We start from the raw sequence: 12,679 nt of genomic DNA, 5'->3' as shown, positions 1-12,679 counted from the left end.
ACGTAAGATAAATGAGAAATCACAAATAGGCAAAAGCCAAATCAAAGAAAGTTTATAACAAACTGAGTTTTGCCTCACAGAATTCTCAGAGGAATGCTCAGTTTTACTAAGGAAGCCAAAATTACTCGAAAGAAAGGTTTAATACCTACTCGTTCTGCATCCCAGCAATGCTTGGTTAGAATAAGTGAGTAAAACGCTCTTTTTCATCGTAAATTTTTATCTATACTGAATAGTTTTTAAAACAAATAAGCAACCATTAGCCGTGAAATACGTCTGATGAGTCCACATTCTCATAATTTACGAACTTTTGAGAGAATGCAGAGTCATGCAGTGACAGGTAAATTAATTTCGCATCTATGCGATAATCTAGGATTGATTATCTAAGATGTATCTCAGATACAACTTAGAAAACTAACCTATATTCCGCGTATCAACGATACGCGGTTTTCTTTGGTATCGCGACCAAGGAATGTGAGGATCAAGATAAAAACGGATGGTGAAAAACTTGAGCAGGTAAAGCAGTCCAAATGTTTGGGCAGCCCATAAGAGGGAAACGGAGATAGCATTAGGGGATATCGGGCAAAGATTAGTTAAATTAGGTATTGCAATATTTCCACTGAATTTGGTGTTAAGTGCAATGCCTTATTTAACTCGTAAAAATTTTCCTTGACGACGAGAGAAAACAATGGGAATCAAATAAGGGTAAACAACAATTCTCGTTGACGACGCGAAAATAAACAAAAAAACAGGAGTCATGTAATGGAAATAGTGGCGTTCGGTCGTACTCGTCGTCGCTCTCGAATTTTCATCCTGAAAAGGAACTTTAAATGTTGTTGGAGCAATTGTGTTTATTTGATTTGCGAAGTAATAGTACGTGTCGTCGCTCCAGAATTTTCTTCGTGAGTAATTACCCTGGAAAATTGTGTTCGCAATTTGTGTTTATTTGATTTGTGTATAACAGCAAACATTTCAAACTATTATTAATAACTTCCACAACATCGTGCCACATATCATACCAGTAATCAGGAAAATAATGGCGCTAGCAAAGGAGGCGTTCGTGAAAAGGAAAGAACTGTGAGAGGTGTTAATGTAGCAATTTGCAATGTGGTAGGTTGCCATGATATTTTTTTCATGTTTTTTAAGTTTTATTTTGCTGATTATTGTTGTAACTTGATATAAAGTATATGGTATGTTGTGCGTTTCTCCTAATTAAAACTGTTCGCGATTTGAACTAAAGGACTGTAAGAATATATATTTTATCAAGAGGAACTTTGTGTTATAGTCATACTTGGTGTGCAATGCTTGATGTGGACGTTGAAGAGCGAAGATGAAAAAATACTGGAGGCGTTCGAGATGTGGGCGCGGAGGAATGGAGAAGGTGAAGTGAACAGAGAAGAAGACAGACGACGAAGTTGTTGGGCGAGGAGAGGAAAATTTTGGATGTGACACGGAGGAAGCAGATGGTATGGATGGAGCGAGTAATATGGGGAGAGGGCGTTAAAATCCGTTTTATAGGGAAAAATATTAGTTAAGTGCGGGGGTGGAGGGGTGGAACATAGGATTTACAGAAAGAATAACAGGGAATAGGCCTTACTGTGAAATGAAGAGGGAAGACTATGAGAGGAGATGGACCTTAGTAGTTCCAAAAAACACTCCATGTTCCATGTAAACGTACTGTCACTTTCAGAAGTTTTAGGACAAAGTTTGCGACGTTACTTCTATCTCTCAAGAAAATTTAGTCCCCTTCACTCCATTTTCAGTCCTTGTTTACTCACCACAACGAGTAGAAGAAGATAAAGAAATAAAAAACGATGGAACGAGCTGAAAAAATATTTCGATAAAAATATTCCTCGACTTAGTTAGTAAGTATATTAGTAGCTCACTGTGCCTACAATTCCACCAAAATATCTTCGCAGTAACTGTCTTACAATGCGTAAAATTTAGATCAACAGTGAAAGCCGGGGCGAGTACGCAGTAAATGCACGCGATATAATCATTAAATCCAGCAGAAATCGAAAAAGAATGAGAAATTTTGAGTACAAAGAAACTTCTGCTTATGATCTCCTATGTATTACTGTACAAATTAAATATTTGCGGTGATTTACCAAGGACTCCAAATGGAGGATAGGAAACTAAACTTTCTGCAGAATCAGAAGTGGCGCTAACAAATTTTGTCCTTAAACTTTTGAAAGTAACCGCTCCGTAACCGGTTAAATCTATAATATTGTATAGAATTGGAGTGAAGCCTGTCTGCCTATATGTTACTCAATCACTCAAAAATTACCGAACCGATTCAAAATAAAATTTGGCAGGAAGATCCTTGGTATACCCGGTTCACATGTACGAAATTTAGCGGTGTCCTAGGGACCCTGGAAGGACCACAAGTGGGCCCTTTCCCTGCAAAAACATGATGGGCCTGGAAAATAATATGGGGATAGTACTGATTTTCTTTTATTCAATCTTTACCTTACTTTAAATTCAAACAGAGGGTTGTCATGTTCACAGCTGAGTAAATGAAAGAACGAAGTTTCTCACTATGTCACTCAATATTCCGCTACGGTTATAATTTCATTAGTTATTATGTTAATAAGGACATCGTCACTAAATTTTTTCTCTTTTCAACAATACTATCTTTGAATAGTAACAAAAGATACGGAATATGTTTTCGTTCATTAGAGTCTGTGCTTGACAACTGATAAAAAAAACTAATGAATTCAATTACACATTTTATTAGCGTGTTTATTTTAACATGCTCCGTCTTTATTCATTACCCGTAGTATCTCAACAAGTGCTGGTCAATAACAATAATACGACACTCAACTAGCTACTTTTTTGCCAGGTAACCAGATCTTATGACAACAGAGAGGACATAACTCTCCAAAAAGTAGGAAAAAAAAGAGAATCATTAGTGAAAGGTAAAAAAAATATTTTTTCGATCAACGTTCGCGCGCCTTGCCATGAATTGTTTCTTTAAAAGAAACTCAAGTCACTAAAGGTGAAAAGTAAATCTAATCAACGGAATGTGGAACCCGAAAATCCGAAAATATACGTACGAGAGATTTAAAGGAGTTACGTTGTTTTGAACCGGCCCTGATCGTCATCATCAGATAATTCGCATCAGCTCATCTTTTTAACTAGTTAACATATTTTCGGCACTTGGATAAAATCAGTTCAAATCTGCCTTCATGTTGATTTAATATGATCGCTCTCCATGATTTATAGGTACTATACGACGCCGCGGTGTAGTATCCATACAGTACATTATTAGTAACAAGTTTAATAAATTGATCTTTTAAGTAGCGTAGCTGATATTATTACAAATTTGTTTGTTGAAAAGTATTTGCGTTTTCGTACATGCCTAATATTTTTTGAAAGTTTTACATGCACATGGAAACCAAAGTAAGAATCTTATTAACATTATTTAGTTCTCAAAAGTTTATTTAAATCTAAAACTTTTATTTTTGTTTACAAGAAGTAATATCCACCTCCTCTTATCTTTCTATTTTTCTTATTCCCTTCAATACATGCATCATTTTCGTATAGGTAACTGAGATCTTCATCATTTTATTTCATTTTGTTCGCTATTTTTTTCTTCGTATATTACTTTAAGTGTAAAAAAGCATTCCCCACTGGAAAAATGTAGTACCTATGAACATACATCTTACTTCTACTCTATTCTTTGACAATGCACTGAAATATGAACACACGTCATGCGTCACCGATGACAGAAGTCAAGCGTCAAAGAGCATACTATGAAGATGGCCCTAGCGACTTGCCTTTTGACTTTTCACTTGCCACTCACCGAAACATATGCCTCGAGCCAATCAATCCATAATCCAGCTAACTCCTGCCAACGGCTTCCCTCCCCCACTCCCATCAAATCTTATTGATTTCCATGGTAACCCTATTGAACTGCGACGTTCGTGTGTCCACAAACATGCTGACAGACGAAGAATATGCATTGCAGGGGCATCGGGTGAGGTATTACGATATGGCCCCATAAAAGATTAATCCCCAGTGTTTTTTCAGGCGTCGCGAAGGCGGGTGGGCGGGCGGCCAATGGATGGCTTCCTCCTTCCCAATCAGAACCTTGAGAGAGTATCGAGTAAGGGTTCGACTAAATGCGCGCGTGGCCTCTGAAGGTGACGTACGTGAATGATGCACACGACTCACCTATTCGAAATGGAAACTTTTCAGCGCATTTCTTTTCACGCATTCACTTCGAGTCTTGATCTTTTTTTGAGCATTTACCTTTCATTTTTTAACGGTAGGTGTCCTAGCAACCCCCGGCACACGTCCATTGAGGCAGCTTGCGGGATAATATGTGGATGTGCCCCTGCAAAAAGAAGCATATAAATGCCTGCGATATGTGCTAGCGTTGGGGGTAATGTGGAGAACTCAAGATGACATCAATGCTTATGATAATGGAATGACCTCTCATATGTCTTATTCGACTTGGCTTTAATCAAAGTCATCAGGAAACTGAAATTGAGTGGAACTTTGGGGCATAAATTTAAACAACTATTTCCATACTTATGCAGATGATATCGCAATGATAACATGCTATATGACTGAACTTGATTTTAAATTCCAAAATATGCTCACTTAATTTTTATTTCATAGATGCGAGTATCTAAAAATATTGAGCTTTCCCCAGAGTACCTTTTCGTATTTTATGATAAAATTACAAATATTTTACAGTATTACTTGTTTAAAACTTCCACTATATTCTAGATTTTTTTTTAGAATTTATAGATTACACCCTCGAAAATAATCATACGTTTTATATAAATATTTCATATTTTAAAAACAGCTATTAATCTAAAATGGTCTTCTCTACATATCCTGAAAATTTTAAATGCAGCCTGCTCCACACGATCGTTATTTTTTGTCCGTCAGACTGTTACCTCCAGCGATGGCTTTTCAGGAACCAACTAAACGATCTTCCGGCCCATCATTATCTGAATGACACGGTCATCCCCATCGTCCAGGGAGGTTTTGAATATCTGGAAGCGCTGTTTCCGAGTTGTTAGCGTGGTCAAAGTTCCGCCAGCTCGGTTTGACAATTTTTGGACTTATTGTTAGTCTCGGACTGATATTTTGAGGACGCGAAGTTTTGTTTTGAAAATGAAATTCATTAAGTGAAAAATGCTACCATAATCATTAGTATTTCGCCGGTGATTATCATCGGATTTTTCACATCATTCGCAATTCTTCTATTAATGTATAATCTCTGTGTCTGTTGGCCACTTTACTGGTGGGTATAACCTTGAAAATATATTATATTACTGTAATTGTGAGATTTCCTTTGGCAATTATAAAATTCAATACCAGTATAAGTGCAATCAAATGACTAGTAGAATTTTATTTTCAGCTGAGCTGGTTGTCGAACGCAACGTGGTGATTGATAGTAATATTTCCCCGGGAAAAGATATTTGAGTCACAACTTCGCGGAGTCTACCAATGAAGCAAGAAAAAAAGATTTACATTGTGCGTTCCATAGGTTATTTTAATGTATTAACGAGTTTTCACCTTAACTTTCACCAAACAGTAAGCATCGACCCTTATGGGATTGTCAATGTTTTGGTGGAAGTGGGCGTGGCTAATTCTACCCAAGCACCCCCATTCCGGCCACACTTTTCTACACGCTCGAAACCAGTGGTGCCCTTTCCAGATATTTACAAAATCCCTGCCCTCGTCCCTTTTAGCATCGCATCTTCCGTCGCTTTCCGTATTAACACTGTTATACTAGTAGAAGCCAAATATGGCATTTCAATCCCTGTAAGGGCTTTTGCGTTACGATTGGCTGAAGGATGGTACCGGCGATGGTTCCAGCAGGACGGAAAAAGTGACGTGCTGAGTGATGGAAGAAGGGACGAAATTTACATCCCTGGAACCATCGCGGAAAATGATCGCTTGGAACGGAAATTTTTCCGCTATCATTGGAGCGATCACTCGGAAGGGGGGGGGGGGGGAAATACTAGGCTTAATATAGCAAGAGTTGAAACAAGCAGTGTACCAGGAAGACAGATGAAACACGATATTTTAAGCAGAAGTGATGCTATAACTTTATAATTCAAATACACCCGCATTAAAGTTAATCTTAGACCATTGTAGATAAAAAGGACCTAATTACAGCGGGAAATCAAAGCTCAGAAATATGGAAACATTTGAAGTGGAGCTTCGGCAATGGACGTTGGATGATGACGGTATTTGAGAGAACAACTGAGGGTGAATATATCCGAAATATGGCACCTCAGAAGAATGATTAGGATTGAATGCATTGATCAAGTTGATCAGCGAGGAAGACGTAAAGTAAGCGGAAGAAAGGAGGAGTGTAATGTAAAGCCTTAATGGAGAGGACGGAACAACCGAATCGACCACAAATGGAGGTCTAATGACGGCAATCGTCGAGACATAAGCGGATGATAGGAACGGCAAATGGAGGCCTTGGATGGAATACAATCAGAGCAGATATACCGGGTGTCCCATTTATCTTGACCACCCGAAATAACTTTTTGTCCAGATGCAAATTCAAAAATGTGTCAAGCAAATGTTCATTAGCCGTCAGGGTGACATTAATCAGCAAGATTGCCCTCCTTGTAGCTTTGTTATCTACAAAGATATGAACATCGGTATGTCTTTTTACTATGTATCTTATTCGGCAATTCATTTCCTCTCCTAGAGACCTATTCAAAAATGTTGCACAGTGGACCATTAACATAAACACAACGTTATGAAAACATAAGAAACTCGTCCACTTACTGTGAACGAGTTTTTTTATGACTGGTGTGCATTTTACTATGTATTCATTTGTTCACCGTCAACGTCATCAAGTGGAGTAGTTCCAATACCCGCACTAAGCTCTAGTGAGTCAGTCATTTTTCCTAACACCATGTTTATGTTAATGGTCCACTGTGCTACATTTTTGAATAAGTCTTTAGCAGAGGAAATGAATAGCCGAATAAAAATATAGGGTGCCCTTTAAAAAAGACATACCGATGTTCATATCTTTGTAGATAACAAAGCTACAAGGAGGGCAATCATGCTTATTAATGTCCCCCTGACGGCTAATGAACATTTGCTTGACACATTTTTGAATTTGCATCTGGACAAAAAGTTATTTCGGGTGGTCAAGATAAATGGGACACCCTGTATACAAGGCGCGACGAAAATGTACGTCACAAATAGCAAGAGGCAATCCCATTACGTAGACGAAGTCATAATGTAACATGAGTGGAGAATCACTTTGTTTCCAAATTACACCTGATTGTCCGTTGGATTCTCAATAGGGTGGTATCCTAATTTTTTATTGCCTAAATCGAAAGACTATTACTCCTGGAGTACGCATTTCACGCTAAGATTTTCATATTACGGTGTCAATTTTTCGCGATTAAGTGAAAAGTGAAAATTTTCAAGCGCGCGAAAACGCGACGGCTAAGTATGAATGCTGGGAAACGACGTCATTCTGGTTCCGGCTGCCGCTGTGTGAAGCCACCTTGGTGCGAGGCTATGAGCGCCAATACGATACAGGCTGCTAGCAGGTAGCGCTTGGCTTAAATAAGGATTATTAATACCCTATCAAACGAAGGAAACTTTCCGACGATAGGCAAATTTAATGGGTGATTATTAAGAGATGTTTCCCTGAGCTATGTGCCTCATGCATGCATTGGTAATCTCTGACGATGTGAAACTCCTGACTACTCTCATAGTATCTAGGTCCCTCTGACATCACGTGGAGAGGAATCGCATGGCTGCCTATCTGGCCTTATTAAAATGAGGTTAAAATTGACCATTAACATTCGTCTAAACTGGGATTTGTAAAACCAAATAATTTGTATACTATGAATACACTAATGGTGAGTAACGAATTGCAATCAATGCCTTTCGTTTTCTTTGATGAAGGAAACTACCCTATTACTTATTCTGTGACAGATGTATAACTTGAGGACCAAATTGCCTGGCCTTCACTTTCTGCGGACCTAAACCCGCTGGTCTTATATTCAGCGATGTGATGTAACGAAGTAAAAATAATTGAATTACTGCCAACGATTACACCTTTGGTAATTCTTGTTTGTAATCGATATATTTTTTTAAAGTAATTTTTACTTGTAATCTACTATAGGACCGAGATTGAATTGGCAAAGTACGAGATCATACGATGGGTGTCATTGGCTGACTAAGACGATAGCGTCTTTTTTTTCATGCTGTTCATCCGGATATTTTATTTCCACAAAACTTAACACTCGCAAAAATAGCATTAGGATTTTAAGATGATACATCGATAAGTATTTCCTTTTTTAACATCTTAATACTGAAGTTTGGGCTTCGATCTGCTCTGAGTACTACGCTGCTAATTCTTGCGCTATCTTATGTATTAACTCTAAGTAAACATGTGTTACACTCGATGCGGAAGACAAGAAGCGCGCAAGTGAGGAGAAAGTTGAGTGGAGGGCAGCGTCAAACCAAAAATTCTATTTCGATATATCAATGGAGGCGTTGAGAAAGCAAAGAGAGACGTAGTGGATGATAAACTATGTACGAAAATTTTCTCATCATGTGTTCAACGATTCAATGACCCTCAATCAACGTTTAATAGCTGATTTATTTATTCTGGGGTGAATCCCCACCCCAGGGCTTCAAGTTTATTCATAAGATAGTTATGAGGCATCATGAAAGTTCGCGTTTTATATTTTTCAAAAACAAGAAAATTCACCGAGAATTAATTATAACAATGTGGGACATTGAAAAAGACAAATTCAGAAACAGATGACATCACAAAATATTCAACAAAATAAAATGAATAATTTAACTACGAACGTAAAAAAGATATAAAAAGTAATCCACTATTATGAAGAACACATATTTTCAGAGGAAAGCTTTCTAACCCCCTACATGTGCCTTGGCTCTTTATTTGGCAATTATTACGGAGATATTATTGGTAAGAGAAAATAACTATAACAAAGAAACATAGTGGAAATTTTAGGGTACATGATATTTGTATATGAAATAATTAGTCGGATGGGGTTTATTGTGATGACTTATAGCATTAGAATAGCAAATTGTAATTTCAACCGGCTGCGTAAAATAAATATCGTATGAAATAATAATAATTTAAAAATAAACAGACAATCGTAAGCCTCACGTGCTTTCATTTTTACAATCATAAACTAAATCATTAATTTAGGTTCTTCAGAAAAAGAAAAAAACGAAGTAATGCGCGTCAATGGCATATTTTCAAGTTGGGAACTTCAAATTTACTACGGAATTTCCTAATTAAATATTTATAGCGATAATTTTCGTTAAATATTATCACGAATCCCAAATATTTCTTCCATTATCAACCTTTTTATGAAGGGAAAGAAGAGTAATATTTTGACGAGGGAGCATGATTAATTTTTATAGACAAATTTTACGATAAAAACCTTTTGATAAAAAATAGTTTGAACATCGTAAGTAACCTTGCAGTAAAACCATAAATATTTCGATTAATCAACAGAGGTCATAAGATACTACAGATGCTAGCAATTCATTCTCCGCATGAGTCAAAAATGCCGTCTCGCGCCCAAGAATTGCACTCTTTTGAATGCGTTACCCATTATAAAAGGTCATACTTTTTGCGTCAAGTAAAATTAAATCTCAAATACGACTAGGCATCAGCTTTTACAACTTTATTCCGCAGCACTATGAAAATAAACGTATTGTTTGAAATAAGCTCGTTACTTAAATATTTAAAAGTATAATTGAGTTGTTAGGCATTTTGAAGGCATTATAATCGGCAATGTACATATTTAGTATTTTTTAACATGAGACACCTTTCACTTTCTTATATTTTCGCATCGACTTCAACATAATTTGATTCTCCGAATACGGTCTGTGCTACAACGCACCTCGTAAAAAAAATCTGAGAAACATCATTCCTGGAAGGCTTAAGAATAGATTATAAATATATATTTATTCAAAACAATAACATCTAATTCAATCAATGTAGTATGCCAGCAGTTAGAATGCATTTTATTGATTTTTAACGCAATGAAGTGGCACTTGTCCTGCCGCCTAAATTTAGACACACTTTATATTTGTCTTTCCTTGAGAAACAAATTGCGCTAAAAAAAGTTTTCAATACGTTGTCATGGTTTATGCAAGTAATGAATTCGACTCAAACTGGTCTAGGAAATAATGGAACTAAATTCAATTTGAAAGAGGTCTTTCATGGAGACATGATATATAGTGGAATTTTCATTACCTAGAATGGCTATTCGTAGAAAAGTCATTTGCATAAAAGCTCCTGGGTACTGGACTTTAAAAATTACTCAAATGAGTCAGAAACCGGTATTGACCTGAGTACTTCAAAATGCTGCAACATCAAGTCATGAAACTAAAAAAATGTCGCTTTGAAGTAATCTAAATAAAATTGGATAGAAATCCGTTCTAGTGCCAGCCATAAATAGCCAGCTTTAGAAAATATAAGCTATAGTATTTAAACACATTCATTTAATCACTTAGAGTGGGCCTATACGCCATGGGGTGAGAATGAAAAGCAGTGGTAAATGTCCACTAAATTTTAATGTTAACGCATTAAAAAAAGAGCAATTCTTGGGCGTTAGAGGGCGTTTTTGACGCATGTGGGGATTACAATCCCAGCTTCTACTCATGCTATATGACCTCTTTTGATTGATCAAGTTCGTTATTCGTTCGTTAGGTTTCAAAGATATAACTTTTAGCAAGTGTAATTATACATCAGAATAACTGAAAACATTGTTACTTACCTAATATTTCAATTTGAACAGTGTATACGAAATCGTTAAATAACGCTTGCGTAGTTTTTTTCTTTCGCTTCTTTTCAAGGGGAGAATTTTGCTTTTGGGCCCCCTTCTTATTAATGCTAATGTAGCTAATAGGATCATCCAGAAAATAAGTTCTGTTTTTTTATTTGAGTTATTATTGGAAGAAATTACATAAAATGCTCTTGACTATGAGTATTGTTTTTCCGCAAAATCTTCGGCGACCTCCACACTTTTCGTGTACCGATGAGCAATGAAATCCTCTCCTCGTGGACACTTCCCGCCAACTCCTTGGGCCACTTGATGACTGATTCTTTCACTTCCTCGTCCCTAGGGGAACGTTCTAAAGATAATCCCTCCTTCATTTTGGCGAACAGATGAAAGTCTGAATGAGCCAAGTAAGGAAAGCAAGGTAGATGGGTCAGAACCGCCCAACATAACTGATCTAAAAGTTCCTTAGAGGAACGAGACACATGAACTCGTGCGTTGTCCACTGTCACTTTCGTCCTCAGTTGAGAGTACATATTCTTGCTTGAAGGCACCGAAGAACGCCCCTGGCTGCGTGCCCGGATCCCCGGTGTTAAAACAGACCCAATAGGGTGGTTTCCTTCATCAAAGAAAACGAAATGCATTGATTGCGATTCCTTATCCACCATTTCTGTATTCATAATATACAAATTATTTGGTTTTGGAAACCCCAGTTTAGACGAATGGCAATGGTCAATTTTACCCACATTTGAAAAAGGCCAGATTGGCGCCCATGCGATGCCACTCCGCGTGACGTCACAGGGACCTAGTTTCTATACGAGTAGATAGGAGTTTTACCTCGTCTGAAATTACCAATGCATGCATGAGGCACAGAGCTCAGGGAATCATGTCTTAATAATCACCTATTAAAACTGGCTAAGGTCGGAAAGTTTTCTTCCTTTGATAAGGTGTTAATAATCCTTTTTTAAGCCAAGCGCTACCAGCCAGCACGGTACTCTGCTACCTGCTAGCATCCTGCGTCGTATCAGCGCTCAAAGCCTCGCCCCAAGGTCACCAACCTTACGGCAGCGGGAACCAGAACGATGTCACACGGAGTTTTCCTAGCATTCATACTTACCCGTCGCGTTTTCGCGCGCTTGAAAATTTTCACTTTTCATTTAATCGCGAAAAATAGATATCGTCATTGGAAAATCTAAAAGCGTGAAATACGTACTCCAGGAGTGATAATCTTTCGATTTAGGCAATAAAAAATAATAGGAAACCACCCTATTGTGTGGGTCAATAGATCCATGATCTGGGATGAAGGAAGGCCCCACATTCACCCAAGATTCCCCTGCCCCCACCCACGCCCTCAGGATCAACATCTTGTTTCTTAAGTGAAATATATGGGGGGAGATCAGTGTTGAATAATGGGTAATGCGTTTAGCTACTGACGGAACGGTTCTGAGGTGACCCAGGGAAAGACCTAGCTCCCTTCCCCTGAATTTCGAGAGGTCGATCATACCCTTTATGGCTCTGTCTAAAGCAAGGGTCATAGGACCATAGACAGCGGTTTATTTGGGATACTGTTGTGAGATACGACCGTAAGTGTAATACATTAGGATGGTCCTTATATTTAAATTTTTCGTATTTATTTTGGGACGCCGCCCAGATTTGTTCCATTTGGCGAGAAAATGAATTTTGAAAATTATTTTTTCAATCGGATACCGGAAAAACGTGTCGCTTCGCACTTGGAAATTTGGGAATTTTTTTTTTGGGAAGCTCTCAGATTTTTCTGTCACTTTTCTGTTTTTTACGACGACCAGTTAGACATTTTTAGTAATCATCTCAAATATCTTTCATTTCTGCCCATTGTTTACTCGGAGAGTGAGCGCGCGCCACCCCAGGCGAACCCTCTAGCGGCAATG

General features: G+C 37.8%; 1 long non-coding RNA gene across 1 annotated transcript; it reads left to right on the top strand.

Moving 5' to 3' along the window:
• The first annotated feature begins 771 nt into the window (after positions 1-771).
• On the top strand, positions 772-2,348 carry LOC124164039. Its single transcript, XR_006865938.1, has 3 exons — positions 772-899; positions 1,020-1,107; positions 1,238-2,348. It is a non-coding gene; the product is annotated as an uncharacterized LOC124164039 (long non-coding RNA).
• The last annotated feature ends 10,331 nt before the right edge of the window (positions 2,349-12,679 follow it).

This window comes from Ischnura elegans, chromosome 8, assembly GCF_921293095.1.
Source record: "Ischnura elegans chromosome 8, ioIscEleg1.1, whole genome shotgun sequence".
In the NCBI taxonomy this organism is placed as follows: Eukaryota; Metazoa; Arthropoda; class Insecta; order Odonata; family Coenagrionidae; genus Ischnura; species Ischnura elegans.
The sequence above is the reverse complement of the archived record's forward strand: the minus strand, read 5'-3'. Positions and strand labels throughout refer to the sequence as shown.